Source organism: Trachypithecus francoisi, unplaced genomic scaffold (assembly GCF_009764315.1).
Source record: "Trachypithecus francoisi isolate TF-2019V2 unplaced genomic scaffold, Tfra_2.0 Lachesis_group17, whole genome shotgun sequence".
Lineage (NCBI taxonomy): Eukaryota > Metazoa > Chordata > Mammalia > Primates > Cercopithecidae > Trachypithecus > Trachypithecus francoisi.
Window position 1 is genome coordinate 68,308,264 of NW_022681462.1, and position 16,450 is coordinate 68,324,713.

Sequence of the window (16,450 nt, forward strand, 5' to 3'; positions counted from 1 at the left end):
TTCCTTGTCTTAAATTTCTCTTTGCCATCTCCAGATCCAATATCCGCAGTGCATGCCTCAGAGAAAAACAGTATCCCTCATATGACAGGGAGAGCCAGAGAATTTCCACCTGGGTATTTTACTGTATTATTGGGCTCAAGATATTAAAAATTAAACTCTCATATTTCCTTATGGTCCAACTGCTCTCCTCAACTTTTGCTGGTGTTACATCACTCAATTCATTCAGACACAGTATTTTAGAATTATCTATCGCATTGACAACGTTATAGAGATTTTTCCTTTGAAATTTCTTTTATATCCACTCCTTCCTCTACATTTCTACCACTTGCTCTTAATATGCCTCTACCCCTCACATCTGTATTATATTACAGCTTCCTCCTTGGCCCCCATGACTCCAGGATCAACCTTCCTGCAGTTATCCTGGATATTGTTGCTAAATGCATATTCTTCAAGTGTTACTTTATGTCATCTTTTGGCTTCCAATTCTCCTTTCTGGGTTATAGAGAACTATCCACTCTACCATTCCAAAGTCCTTCTTTGTTGCTCCTGGTATTCCCATGGCATTTAAACATCACAACTGATGTGCAGGTCATGTTTAAATATTTAGAAAACAAAATATTTTTGCCTTCTCCAAACACACTTACCATAATATCTATGGCATTCATCATATTTCCCTCTATAGTCAGGAAGTTCTTTAAATAAATATTTCCTAAGGAAAAAAGTCTGTGTGTGTGTGTGCGCGCACGCACACACACATACACACAGAGTGAGAGAGAGAGAGAGATCTCAAACACAGAGCTCTGGTAATGCTTTGTTGACATATCTGTGGTAAGCTAACCATCCTAACCATGCATATTCTAAAAGATTTTCACCCTGTTGCACCAGTGCTAAGACTAAAAGCAACATCCTTCCTCATTTCAGACGTTTAGATTCTGCAGTTTAGACTATGCATTTTAACCAAAACACTAGGTTTCATAAAGAGTGTGAAAGTTTCCTCTTGGTAATATCAGATTTTTTTTCAGCATTCAATATAAGGACATAGTCAATTATATTGTTAACCTACAAATATATACAATATATACAAAATGTGCATTTTGCACATTTTTGAGGTGTCTTATGTTAAAGTCATCACTGTAAATTGTTCTCCTAAAACAATTTTATTTTAATTCAACAGCATATATTGAGCACCTCCAATGTAAGTTATTGTGCAAAGTCCCACTGGATTTTGTAAAGATGAAGAAAATATGGTCTGTGCCCTCAGGGAGCTTTAGGGTAGTTGGAGAGGAAGATAGAAATGCATGAAGCCACAAAGAGGACAGCCTGAAACTAGTACTGTCACCGAGGTACAAAACAATGCAACAGGAAAACTTACTACAGAGAGATTCGCTTCTCCATTGGGAAGAATATGGGTAAGCCAAGATGCTATCTTAGTTAGGCCTTGGAGGAAAAGGAGTATTTTCTGTATGTGTGTCAACTCAGTCCAGGGCAAAGCCAAAAGTAAATTTTAGAAGCAGCAACTATCATGGTGCTCTGCTATACCCCACGCATGTGGTAAGTCATCTTGGCAGTGCCATTTTGTCACTGACTAGAAGCCTGGAACCATAAAATACCACAAAACCCCCAAAATAGACAGCGCCTGATAAGTTTCTCATTTCACTGACACACCGCAGAATGTCACCATTCTTTTTCACATTCCTGGATTAAGCTGTTTCCTTTTTGGAGCCTTTAAGCACATATGGTGGGAAAGGAAAAAAAAAAAAGTTCAAAGAAACCCATAACCATGTTAAGTCCCACTTAAAGTGTGATGTTTTAGCAGATGGTGGCTCCTTAATTGCCACACCTAACTGTATTTACCACCTTTTCTTTGTGTATGGATACTGGGTTTTGAAGTTGGGGTCTAATTCAGCTCATTTGGGCCACGCTTGACAAATAAGGCAGAATTGAATATAACTAAGATATCCGGTGTCTCTGATTCACAACCACCTGTGATACTGCCCAGATGAACAAAAACGCCAGTATTTCCAGGTGTCTTTCCTCTTTTTTACCTTCAAACTTCTCTCTCTGCTGTGTCTGCTCAAAGGCACCAGGATCTGGGGAATGCACATGGGTACTGGGGTCAAACCACATGTAAATTCTAGGCCCACTTCTTTCTACCTGTTCACCCTTAGCCAGTGACCTAACTTCCCAAACCACCTGAACTCTGATAAATAGGGATATCACAATCTATCTCACAGGATGCATGATTCGTGGTTACCACATGCTAAATACCTTCCTCCCACTTGCTTGTCCTCCCTACTCCATCCATGTAAACATATAAAAATGCTTCAGAAATTCCATAGGTCAGCCGGGCGCGGTGGCTCAAGCCTGTAATCCCAGCACTTTGGGAGGCCGAGACGGGCGGATCACAAGGTCAGGAGATTGAGACCATCCTGGCTAACACGGTGAAACCCCATCTCTACTAAAAAATACAAAAAATTAGCTGGGTGCGGTGGTGGGCACCTGTTGTCCCAGCTACTCGGGAGGCTGAGGCAGGAGAATGGCATAAACCCAGGAGGCGGAGCTTGCAGTGAGCTGAGATCCGGCCACTGCCCTCCAGCCTGGGCGACAGAGCAAGACTCCATCTCAAAAAAAAAAAAAAAAAAAAAAAGAAATTCCATATATCTATCATATTAAGACCATATAATTTAAATGTTACAAATACAAATGGCTAAAATGTTAATGACACATTATTTTTCTCATATTAGTTATTTATAGTATTCAAATAAGAGAAACAATCTATTCTCATTTATTCCATGAACATTATTGAGCACCCATGGGCCAGAGAAAGAGCATTCCAGGCAGCGGGAACAGCCAGTGCAAGGGTCCTGAGGCATGAAAGAGTTTTGTGTCACTGAGGAACTGCAAAGAGACCTAGAGAGTAGTGAATGAGGAAGGGGCAGTATGAGATGAAATTGCAGAAACAGTCAATGTTAGATTATGCAGACCCTGAAGGCCAAACTATGGAGTTTGGACTTCAGTCCAAAGAAAAACTTTGAAGAGTTTTAAGCAGGGGAGAGGCATTGATTAATGTTTTGCAATGTCACTCAGACAGCTATGTGAAAAATGGATTGAAGCTGGGGGTAGCAAGTATGAAGGCAGGGAAGCCAGTCAGGAAGCTATTGCAATCATGCAGACAAGAAATATTAGCAACTTGGACTAAGGAGGCAGCAGTGGAAACAGAGATAAATGGGTAAAGGTCAAAATCGTAGAATTACATGGATGGTGCTGGAGGTCATTATCCTTAGCAAACTAATGCAATAACAGAAAACCAAATACTGCATGTTCTCATCTATAAGTGGGAGCCAAACGATGAGAACTCACGGACTCATGAAAGGAACAACAGACACTGGGGTTTACTTGAAGGGGGAGGATGACAGGAGGGAGAGGAGCAGAAAAAGTAACTATTGGGTACTAGGCTTAGTACCTGGGTAATGAACTAATCGGTACAATAAACCCCGTGACATGAGTTTGCCTATATGACAAACCTGCACATGTACCCCCAAACCTAAAATAAAAGTTAAAAATAAAAATGAACTTTAAAAAATTACTGTGAGTGCAGATGAGGGAAAGAAGCGATCAAGAGCCATGCTACATTTCTGGTGTGAGTGCTTGAATGGTACTGCCAGTCTCAGTTGGAGAGGAAATTGGATGTGTGAACCTGAGAGTAAGGGAAGCATCTGGACTAGAGATTTAGATTTTGGCTATATGAGCACATAGGTGCTATATGCATAGTGATAATTAAACTCATGGGACTTGATGAAATTGCTTAGGGGAAAGTATAGCTAGAAAAACTAAAAGGTCTAGATCCAGGCTCTGAGGCACAAGCATTTAGATTTCCATTAGAAGAGGAGGTACCACAAGAAAGCATGAGAAGGAAAATAGGGGGGAAAACTAAGAAAATATGTGTCCTCATAGCAAAGCAGGAGAATCTAATAATCTATGATGACACAGTGACAGTACAACATAGAGTCTAGGATGTGGCATCAGAGAGACTTGGGTTTAAATTCTAGTGTGACTTTCACAATGGGGGAGTACTTAGCCTCTTCAGGCCTCGATTTCCTCATCCATGATATGGGGATAAGAATAATAATATCTTTCTTTAGAATGTTAGGAGCATCCAAACACATAATGGATATAAAGCACTTATCAACATAAAGAATGCAAAATCTGATCTATAAAAAGAGCTCAATATATGAATGACAGCTATTGTCATTGTTCTCATTTATCAGCTCCAACAATAATATTTGGTGACTGCTCACATTTGCAGGCCACAGTCCCGGAAGTGGTATAGAGCATTACGCTCCCAAGGATCATGCCCTAATGAAAAGCGTGAAGACCTATCATCAGGCCCCTAAAAACATAAAGCATCCTTAGTAATAGTGAAATGATGAGCATTCAAAAGCACGAGGGCCATTATATTCTTTCAATAGGCTATTTTATTATGATCCCATAAAAGGAGTTTAATGCTGTTTTGTGAATAGCAGAAATAAGCTGCCAGAGTACGATAAGGTATCTCCATTTCTCAAGGTCTTTAAAATGGACTAGATAGAAAGACCGCTATAGAAAAAGACTGCCCATAGCTACCACATTTTATGGCTACAAATCATGCTTGGAGAATAAAGGGAGTGCCTGAAAATTCCCCTCCCCAACCAAGGAGGAGGGGAGGGGACCTGACAGCACAAGGGGACATTGAGCCAGCTGTGGACAGCCTCTGGTTGAAAGGAGAAAAAGAGACGGCCTCCTTCCAAGAAGGGCAGAGAGAAAACGGCAAAAACTCAGGAAGGACCCGAGACTAGCAAAGATGTAACTGCTAGAAGCCAGAAGGCAGCTTTTTACAAGTGGTGAGAAATCCATACTTCGCCCACATGAGCTAGGTCGGTATTCCAGATTTCCATTGTCAAGACCAGGAGACAAACATTGAGTCAGATATCCCTGAAAATGGTGAATTCAACACAAGTCCATTGGCATTTGCTCCCACCACAGAAAACAAGGTTACTATTCTGGACAACTCTGATTTTGTCTTCAATTCTTGAATTGGATAAACCCCCTTAAAAATTATGTGAATCCAGGTAGTCATTAGCCAGTATGTAAAAAGCTATTACGAACCAGATACTCAGAAGAATACCTAACAATGTGTTGTGTTCCTTATAGCTCTAGGCATGCCAGGATTTCATTGGGCACTGTGAAATGTAATCATCTGATATTCAGTGTGTGGAGAACTATCCTGTTCTTTTGGAAGGAGTAACCAATTTGGGAGGACTTGGCACATGCATCCTCACAGCCGCACCTGAGCCCCATAATGAATGGGTGCCACATGGCATTGGTGGTCACTCAAGTGGAGAAGAAAATGAAAGCTCTGGAACATATTACCACCTCACCTCCAACTATGCTATAGAGAGGCAGGACCTTGTCAAGGTCAGATTTATGAGGCTGATTAAAAAAGAAAGAGAGGAAATGCACCAATGGCCAAAAAGGAATTCAAGTAGGCGTCTTTGACGTATGAGTTCCATCTGCCTAATTTATTTGGTGTCTGCAACCTGCATGTGACCGAGAGCCTCGGATTACATGAGTGGCAGGTTGGGGAGGGGGTTGGCAGTGGGGAAGGTGTCTCTTAGTGTTTTACAGCCAAGTCACCATGTGCCCTTCTGAACCCTGATGAAACCAAATAACAACAGCAAGGGATTCCCTCCTAAGAATCTTTGTATTTAGCCAAAAGAAAATCCTGGAGTTTCAAACACTGAAGTTGAATTCCAAATATAAAAGGTTATTTTCTGGGTATCTAGGGAAATTCTTTAATTTATCAGCTTCCTTTTCTGAAAGATGTCTGGCTGTTTTGGTCCTGAATTTCGTGGGTGTAGTTTTAATTACTTGCTTTTTTCATTCTCACTCAGCAGTTTACCTTTTTTCATATCAATTACTTTTGCCAAGAAGCCAGGTTCTTTTTGTCAATAAAATGAGAATTTACAATGGCTCTCATTGCAGTGTTAACTGGGTTTATAGGGCCCCCTTTTTTATTTTTATTTTTGTTTATTATTATTCTTTTTTACTTTGAGTTCCAGGATACATGTGCAGAACATGCACGTTTGTTACGCAGGTATATGTGTGCCATGGTGGTTTGCTGCACCTATCAATCCATCACCTAGGTTTTAAGCCCCACATGCATTAGCGATTTGTCCTAATGTTCTCCCTCTCCTCGCCACCCCCTGACAGGCCCTGATGTGTGCTGTTCCCCTCCCTGTGTCCATGTGTTCTCATTGTTCAGCTCCCACTTATGAGTGAGAACATGCGGTGTTTGGTTTTCTGTTCCTGTGTTAGTTTGCTGAGGATGATGGCTTCCAGCTTCATTCATGTCCCTGTAAAGCACATGATCTCATTCCATTTTATGGCTGCATAGCATTCTATGGTGTATATGTGCCACATTTTCTTTATCCAGTCTATCATTGATGGCCATTTGCGTTGGTTCCATGTCTTTGCTATTGTTCATAGTGCTGCAATAAACATATGTGTGCATGTATCTTTATAATAGAATGATTTATATTCCTTTGGCTATATGCCCAGTAATGGAATTGCTGGGTCAACTGGTATTTCTGGTTCCGGATCCTTGAGGAATCGCCACACTGTCTTCCACAATGGTTGAACTAATTTACATTCCCACCAAAACTGTTCCTGTTTCTCCACAGCCTCACCAGCATCTGTTTCTTGACTTTTTAATAATCACCATTCTGAGTGGCATGAGGTGGTATCTCATTGTGGTTTTGATTTGCTTTTCTCTAATGATGAGTGCTGTTGAGCTTTTTTTCATGTATTTGTTGGCTGCATACATGTCTTCTTTTGAGAAGTGTCTGTTCATATCCTTTGCCCACTTTTTGACGGGGTTGTTTTCTTGTAAATTTATTTAAGCTACTTGTAAATTGTGGATATTAGACCTTTGCCAGATGGGTAGATTGCAAAAATTTTCTCCTATTCTGTAGGTTGCCTGTTTGCTCTGATGATAGTTTCTTTTACTGTGCAGAAGCTCATTAGTTTTGTTTGTTTGTTTTGCTTCTTCTTCTTCTTCTTTTTTTTTTTTTTTTTTTTTTTTTTTAGGCAGTGTCTCACTGTCACCAGCTGCGCAATCTCAGCTCACTGCAACCTCCACCTCCTGGGTTCAAGTGATTCTTGTGCCTCAGCCTCTCAAGTAGCTGGGATTACAGGCACACGCCACCATACCCAGCTAATTTTTGTATTTTTAGTAGAGACAGGGTTTCACCATGTAGGCCAGGCTGGTCTCAATCTCCTGACCTCATGATTCGCCCACCTCAACTTCCCAAAGTGCTGGGATTACAGGTGTAAGTCATTGCACCTGGCCAGAAGCTGGTTAGTTTAATTAGATCTCTTTTGACAATTTTAGCTTTTGTTGTAATTACTTTTGGCGATTTCATCATAAAATCTTTGCCCATGCCTATGTCCTGAATGGTATTGTCTAGGTTTTCTTTTAGGGTTTTATGGTTTTGGGTTTTACATTTAAGCCTTGAATCCATCTTGTGTTAATTTTTGTGTAAGTTGTAAGGAAGGGGTCCAGTTTTGGTTTTCTGCATATGGCTAGCCAGTTTTCCCAGCACCATTTATTAAATAGGGAATACTTTCCCCACTGCTTGTTTTTGTCAGGTTTGTCGAAGATCAGATGGTTTTAGATGTGTGGTCTTATTTCTGAAGTCTCTATTCTGTTCCATTGGTCTATATGTCTGCTTTGGTACCAGTATCATGCTGTTTTGGTTACTGTAGCCTTGTAGTATAGTTTGAAGTCAGGTAGCATGATGCCTCCAGCTTTATTCTTTTTGCTTAGAATTGTCTTGGCTATGCAGGCTCTCTTTTGGTTCCTTAGGAATTTTAAAGTAGTTTTTTTTCTAATTCTGTGAAGAATGTCAGTGGTAGTTTGATGGGAATAACATCGCATCCATAAATTACTTTGGGCAGTATGGGCATTTTCACAATATTGAGTCTTTCCATCCATGAGGTGGAAGGTTTTTCCATTTGTTTGTGTCCTTTTATTTTCTTTTTTTTTTTTTTTTTTTTTTTTTTTGAGACGGAGTCTCGCTCTGTCGCCCAGGCTGGAGTGCAGTGGCCGGATCTCAGCTCACTGCAAGCTCCGCCTCCCGGGTTTACGCCATTCTCTCGCCTCAGCCTCCCGAGTAGCTGGGACTACAGGCGCCCGCCATCTCGCCCGGCTAGTTTTTTGTATTTTTTTAGTAGAGACGGGGTTTCACCGTGTTAGCCAGGATGGTCTCGATCTCCTGACCTCGTGATCCGCCCGTCTCGGCCTCCCAAAGTGCTGGGATTACAGGCTTGAGCCACCGCGCCCGGCCTGTGTCCTTTTATTTTCTTGAGCAGTGGTTTGTAGTTCTTATAGGGCCCCCTTTTTGAATGTTTTAATAGGTAGGAGTGACAGCAAATGAGATGTGAAATCCTGAAATGGGAGGCCAACCCACATACAGGCAGGATCAGGTCTAAGCCTGTCTGAGGATCTGAATGAAAACTTGGAAAAGAGGAGCTATAGAAATTCTTCTCAAGACAAAAGAAAGAGAAGCAATGACAGCAAATAGTACCTAATTAAGAAATGTTAGCCATGGATTATTATTCTATAAATCTGTAGGTAAAAGCCACACAAAGAAAGCAACATACCAAGCAATAGACACGAGTCAGAGTGGGTTGGTACCAAAATTTTCCAACCTGTTTCAGTGTGAGTTTAGGTATTTAAAGATTTGGATTGTTTATGCTTGGGAAAATGGCCATTTCCACAATTTCTCTGATCTTCTTGCCTACTATTTTCCACCTATTGTCATGAAGCTTTCATAGATTTATAGCATAATAGTATATAGCAAATGTGTGTGGATTACATACTATTTACAAGGCACTGTTAAGCAGTTTATACATTTTTCTCATTTAATCCTTGTAACAATTAATATTATTAGTACTGGAAGCAGTAATATTGTTGTTACTATTATCCCCATTTTACGAATGAGGAAACTGAAGCTCAGAGAGGGCAAATAACTTGCTCAACATCCTGCTCTTAGTAAGTGGCAGTGCCAGAATTCAAACCTCCATGGTGTGACTTCAGGGGCAGCACTCTTAACTGTTATTTGTATACCTAGCAGAGAGATTACAGTGTTTTGGACCAGGTCATAAAAGTAGAGTGGTGAGAAGTGGTTGGTTTCTGGATAGATATTGAAAGTAGAACCAATAGGATTAGCTGACGTGTAGTGTGTGGTGAAAGAGAAAGAAAGGGACTGGGTGGAGTTGTCATCAACAGACATGGGGAAGACTGTGGAAAGTACAGGGTGGGTAGGGACAGTATCAGCTCAGTTTGGAGCACACTGAGCTCCTGATATTGAGATACTTATTAGATATCCAAGTGGACATGTTGAGTGGGCAGTAAGATATACAAGTCTAGAGTTCACAGGAGAGTTTCAGATTAAATATGTAAATTTGAGAGACATGATAATCAACATATAGATGGGACCTAAACCATGAGACTGAATGATGTCATCCAGGGGGTGGGTGTTGATAGAATAGAGGAGAGGAACATGGAAAACTGCTTTGTGCTGAGGTCTAGGAGATCAATGGGAACCAACAAAAGAGACTGAAAAGGAGTGGCCAGAGAGGTAAGAGAGTGTGGAATCCTGGGAGCCAAGTGAAGAAAGTATTTCAAACAGTAGAGAATCATTAGCATCTCAAAGTTGCTGATTAGTCAAGCAAGATGAGAACTGGTAACTGAGCATTAGATTTAGCAACACGGGTCTTTAGTGTCCTTAATAAGAGCAGTTTAATAAGAGCATTGGGAATGTATGTTTGGAATTAGTTCAAGAGAGAATGGAAAGAGAGAAGTTATAACAATGGGTATAGGCAAAATTCTTTCAAGGAGTTTTGTCATAAAGGGAAAAAGAAGGAGTAATAGCTAGTGGTGAAAGTGGCATTAAGAGGGGGTTTGTTTTACTGAGGACGGGGGGAAAGCAGTATTTTTGTACACGGATGAGAATGATTATTGAGAGATGGAAAAATTGATACAAAAAAAGAGAGGGAGACTTCCTGGAGCAAAGTCTGTAAGTGGGCAGGAGGGGAAGGGATCTGGCAGATAAGTGGAGAGGTTGCTTTAGGTAGGCACACACATAGTTCATCCACAGTAACAGTGGAAAGATGAGAATGTAGTGACGTTGCAGGAAGATGGGTGGGTGTGATGATTGGACCTTATGGAAGTTATCTACTGACCTATAATGTGTTTAGTAAATGTTAATGTGTTCAAAGAAAGGGGGACTTTTATAAATGGAGAGAGTCAAAGCATTAATGGAATTTAAGCTTTCAAAGATCTAAATGAGTAAATTGGTGGAGAGGAAGAAGAGTATTTGGAGAATGGAAAACCATATGAACACAGAGATGCGAATGAACAAGGTATGTACACAAGACATTGAGCATCCGGGTCCTGCCAGAGAGGAGGGTTTGTGATAAAAAGTTCAGGCTAAGTTTGGAAATATTGATTAGATTCAGACTGTAGAAGATTTGAACAACACAAGAAACACAAGATCTTAGGCAATGGAGAGAAGAATAATGACATGATGGAAGAATGGTGATTAAGAATTAATCTAGCAATGATGGTGAAACAAATGAGAAGTGAGAAGGACCCTCAGCTGTAACGGGATTTTTTTTTTAACTTCTACTTTATTTGACAACACATCAGTCTGACACGTGAAATTTTAGTACAGGCAAGCAATAATAATATTAATAATGACAATTTTTAAATTCACATTAAAACCTTAATTTCAGTTTTATGGGTGACGTTAGTCTCTTCTCCATGTCCCTTCTTCAAACATACATGAGTTTTCTCTACCTTCAAAAAAACTTCAAACACCACATACTCTCACTCATAAGTGGGAGTTGAACAATGAAAACAACACATGGACACATGGAAGGGAACAACACACACGGGCCAGTCAGAGGCTGGGGGCACAAGGGGAGGAAGAGCATTAGGACAAATAGCTAATGCATGTGGGACTTAAAACACAGATGACAGGTTGATAGGTGCAGCAAACCCCCATGGCACATGTATACCTGTGTAACAATCCTATACATTCTGCACTTGTATCCTGGAACTTAAAGTAAAAAACAAAACAAACAAAAAACCTTTAATCTTCCCATGCTCTCCAGCTATAAAATGATTCCTCTCCCTCCTTTGACTGCCGAAGTTCTCCAAAAATTAACATTTTTTGTTTTATTTTTATTTTAAAATGTTTTTAATATTTATTTTATTTGCCCTTCAGACCCAGGAAGCTTGATTCTTGCTTCAACCTCTCTATTGACACTAATAGGCTGCAGGCCCCACTGGTCACATCATGGGAGCCCTTTCTCTTCTACCAGTTCTGGTTGGTCCTGTAATTCTCCATACCATTGACCAGGGCCTCCTGGAAACTCTGCCTCCTGAGCTGGTGTGGCCCTCCTGACTCACAACATCAGGTCCAAAGTAGAAGCTTCCTTTTTCCATCTCAGTGAGGGTATCAATTTTGTGGTTGTGGTAGGACAGAATAATTGACTTCCCCCTCCCCTACTTATGAATAAGTCACTTGAAGTGGCAAAAAAGACTTTGCAGCTGTGATTGAGAATTTTGAAATGGGGAGAGTATCCTCTCCCCCCTTGCATTACTCACATGGCTCCAGTCTAATCACATGAGTTCTTAAAACCAGAGAAACTTTCTCAGCTAGAGCCTGGGAAAGAGAAATGTGACAATAGAGAAAGAGTCAGAGAGGTGCAGCCCTGCTGGCTTTGAAGATGGAGGAAGGGGGCCATGAATCAACGAATGCACGTGAAAACTTCCAGCAGGTGAAAAAGGCAAGGAAATGGATTCCCGTAAGAGACTCCAGAAGGAACACGGCCTCGCTAACACTTTAGCCCAGTAAGACTAATTTTGGACTTCTGACCTAGAGAACTGTAAGATAATAAATGATCTTTTATTTTAATCATTAAGTTGGTAGTAATTGATAGCAGCAATTGGAAACTAATACAGTGGTTAAGCTACTTCCTTGTTCAGACAGGTAGCCTGAAGCTCTCACCACTGTCTCCCCTCCTCCCCGACCCTGCTCCCTCTTTGAGAATGCTCCAAAGGTCTATGGAATTACAAAAGATATGAAAATGAACATTCTTAACAGCTGGAGCTTGAAGGGCTGCGCTGGTCCTCCTGAGAGCTTGGCTGCCTTTCCCTTGGGGTATTTACTTCACCTGGGCCTTCGCTCACTTACCCAAGGTGCTGCTCTATCTACCATCCAGAAACTGGACAAGTGTGAGAATTACTATAGTGGATACTCTAGAAAGCAACAGAGAAACCCAAGTGCAGATTATTCTGTCTGTTACAGTCACAGAAAAGATGTATCTAGTGAGTTATTCAGGTTTGTGCAAAACCATGAGTTGTTTCTGTGAAGACATTTTTTCTTTCAACTTCACTTTAAATTCATTCAGAATGGATTTTCACCTGGCATTTAACAGAATAAAGCATATGTTGCTGTTGCTCTAATTACCTGAACCCAAGCTACCAAGACCCCAGAGGTTTCCTTTGGACTCTGACAAAGAATCTAAGTCTTTTGAGAGTTTTACTTATAAAGCAGGTAACCATTATTGATCCAGAGGACTATTGTACAGAAGAAAGAAAAGACATCGAGGCTAACTAGAAGAAAGAAAAGGGACTCAGTTATTAAATCCAGGGGAATGTGGACTGGTAATGAAGGCTTTATAGAAAAACAGCCAAAGAAAAAAAAAGAAAAAGAAAGGAAGGAGAAACTGCAGAATATTTATATTTTTATTCTTGGTGCCATAAAAGTGAAAGGTGTTAAGAACACAGTTGGAGGTTAGGTATGTAGAGCAAAGGGTTCAAGAGAAGCTAAATTATGCCTCACCCAGTCTCTGTTGCTCTGGCTTTGGGGGCTTCTTTCCCTTGTCGTTAAAGTGTTGACAAGGAAAAAATACTTCATTTGTTATTAGAAATTGGGCTCCATGTAACTACTCAGCACCACTTGGGGAGGAGATCAGGGTAGAGGTTTGGAGGAAGGGTGGTTACGCAGCAGTGAATGAGGTCGTGAAGGAAATGAATTAGCTATGTCTAAAGGATTAATTTGGACCCTTCCAGCAGAAAGAACTTCTGGCCCTGAGACCTGTTGCTTCTCTGGGTGAACCGGCAAATGAGTGTAGGTATTTGAAAAAAAAAAAAAGCATGTTTGTATATGTAAGCATTGCTTTGCCAGCCCCACATGAAAGATAATTCTCAGCCCATGGACAAAGAAGCAGTGCAAGCCTCTCACGCTCTACATCAGCTGGTCTGAGATCAGAGCATGGGTGGCACCTGTCACTTGCCCTGTGCCTGCCCAGGTGTGGTGTGTGTGAAAGAGAAGAGGCTGTGGCATTTATTCTATAAATGATACAGCTGTAAGAACAAGGTCAATGTTAAGTCACATATGGGAGCTAATTTTTCAAGACTCATTTAAGGGTACCATGAATTACAGCAAACAAAACTATTGTTTCGGGCTGGGCTCAGTGACCCAGGTCTGTAATCCCAGCACTTTGGGTGGCTAAGGCCAGTGGATCACCTAAGGTCAGGTGGTCGAGACCAGCCTGACCAGTATGGTGAAACCCCATCTCTACTAAAAATACAAAACTTAGCTGGGCATGGTGGCATGTGCCTGCAGTCCCAGCTACTCTGGAGGCTGTGACAGGAGAATTGCTTGAACCCGGGAGGCTGAGGTTGCAATGAGCTGAGATTGCGCCACTATACTCCAACCTGGGTGACAAAAAAAAAAAAAAAAATCTGTTGATTCTGATAATGTCTCTATGCATGTCATTCTTGAACAAAAATAAAATATGTGTATATGTGTGCTTATATATTTTTCAGGAACTGTTCTCTCTCAACAGGGAAGGGGCTGGTGTTGGGGAGTTGGAGGGGCAATAATATGATAAATATATTTTCAAGACATATTTTTGTTGAAATCCGTGGTACTAATATTAGGATTGTGTTTGTCTCCCTGTATCTTGAAAAAAGGTGGGTAATGAAATGCTACCTTTAAACAACCAAGAACATATATGTATATGTATGGGGGTAGGGTAGGAGGGGCTAGAAACACTATGCTAATGAACCCACTGTCACCTGGTAATTGTATAGCTCAATTGCAGGAAAACCATCTAAAGAAATACACTATCTCAAATAACAATGTAACCTAGTGAAACACATAAAAGCCTTTCCCCAACTCACTAATGCCAAACCCATGACCCACAACAGATGTGTAATATGTGTCGGTACACGTGTCATTACACAGAGTGATAAGTTGTATCTCCAGATTTTTCCTAGCACTCCCACTTGCCAATTTTGTACCTCCTTTTAAGGCTAACCGAATTTATATCAGCCTGAATTAAGCATGTCTTTTTATTCTGATGCTTTGATAGCTGGGGCCTTGCTGACCCTGGAGAGACTGCCCCTCCCAGGGCTGGGCCAATTCCTAGAGATAGTGAAGGATATCTGTCTTTCGTATGCAAACCAACCAATCCAGATCCCAGGCCCCAATCACCTCCTTTACCGTGTTCCCACAGGTGGAGCCGCTACACCCTCACCACCCAGGGCCAGGTGTCAGACTACCTGAGAGAGACAGCCCCTGTATCCCAGAGCCCATGGGAAGTGTTCACACTAGCCCGCTTACCTTGCCTCACCCGTTCCTTCATGGAAACCACAAATAAAGGCTCTGGCCCAGGTTTTCCATTGCTCCCTCTGCCTCCTGACCCACCTTGTCAGGAGTAAAAAGACATCTTTTCAATGGCAGTCATCTCCTGAATAATAAAAATACCCATACCTTAAAACATGACCCTGGCCCAGCACGGTGGCTCACGCCTGTAGTCCCAGCACTTTGGGAGGCGGAGGCAGGCCAATCATGAGATCAGGAGTTTGAGACCAGCCTGGCCAACATGGTGAAACCCAGTCTCTACTAAAGATACAAAAAATTACCCAGGCATGGTGGCGCATGCCTGTAATCCCAGCTACTCAGGAGGCTGAGGCAGGAGAATCGCTTGAACTCAGGAGGCAGAGGTTGCAGTGAGCCAAGGTCGCACAATTGCACGGGGTGACAGGGCGAGACTCCATCTCAAAAAAAAAAAGAAAAAAAAGCATGGCCCTATGGGTGTAGGCTCATTAAAATTTTGTTGATTAAAGATTAGGATTCAGTTGTTAGACAGGTGTTATTAATAATAAGATTCAGGTGACAGCTCAGTCATACGAAAAGTCAATTTGTTTTACTCTGACCCATTGCCAAACAGCCACATGACAAATCCGATTGTTTTATAAAGATGTATTTAGAGTTACTATGTACCAATCAGATCTGTACAAAGCCATCCCTCTAAATTCAAGCAAAATCCTTACCTCTCTGTGCCATGATCACCTGAGTTGCTCCACGTCTGGGAGCTTCCTGATTTCCCACCCGTGCCACGTCGGGAAGAGACCCCGGAAGGTACGGTGTGCCCGCGTCCCCTTGGGTTCTTTCCAACCAGTCTGCAAGAACAGAATTTGTCCTTTTAATCAATTCACAGTAGACAGCCTTTTACCCTACACCTAAATATGCTAATAGAAGGATGCCTGACATGTCTACACAACATAAATATCTTCGACCACATCCAGGGAATTGTTCCAAAGTTAATTGAAGGGTGGTGGGTAGGTAGGGGCTACTCAGTTTCATTTAAACAACTGTATACTTTTGTACTGAGAACACTTCCCCACCCTGTTTTACAGCTGAGAAACCTGAGACCTAGAAAACAGTGATTTACCTAGAATTAATGGCCTGCTTGGGGATAGAATCCCTATTTGACTCCTTCTGAAGTTTTGCCCTAACTACTTGTGTCATTTAGAGCACATAAACCAACTTCCCTAAATCTCAATTACTTTTTCTGAAAATAAGGATACCGCATTACAGGTTTGTTGTATTATTCAAGGTGTGAAAAGTGCTTTGTGAGCTGTAAAATAGGAAATGAATAATAGCACATTATTGGTAGTACAATTACACTGATAGAAGAAAAGGGCCAGCCTAATAAACAGTTTGGACTTAATAGTCTCATCTTCTCTCAGAAGATATAACACATATCCTAGAAATACAGTCATGTACCACATAACATTTCGATCAATGATTCACTGCATATAGATGGTCCCATAAAATTAAAATGGAGCTGAAAAACTCCTGTCACCTAGTGAGCTTGTAGCCATCATAACCATTACTCCCGTGTTTGTGGTGATGCTGGTGTAAAGAAACCGACTGCACTGTCACTTGTATTAAAGTATAGCACATACAATTATGTACAGCGCATAATACTCGATACTAAATCACTGTTACTGGTTTATGTACTTACTATAGTTCTTATCCTTATT

The 16,450-nt window shown here is 41.2% G+C and overlaps 1 protein-coding gene across 1 annotated transcript in view; it reads right to left on the bottom strand.

Moving 5' to 3' along the window:
* The window catches only part of TMEM178A (transmembrane protein 178A), a 279,546-nt gene that overhangs the window by 55,693 nt on the left and 207,403 nt on the right, over positions 1 to 16,450 (bottom strand). The window contains exon 8 of the mRNA XM_033175938.1: positions 15,455 to 15,583. The gene's annotated coding sequence lies outside the window, so the exon portion shown is untranslated. The remainder of the gene's footprint in view (positions 1 to 15,454; positions 15,584 to 16,450) is intronic.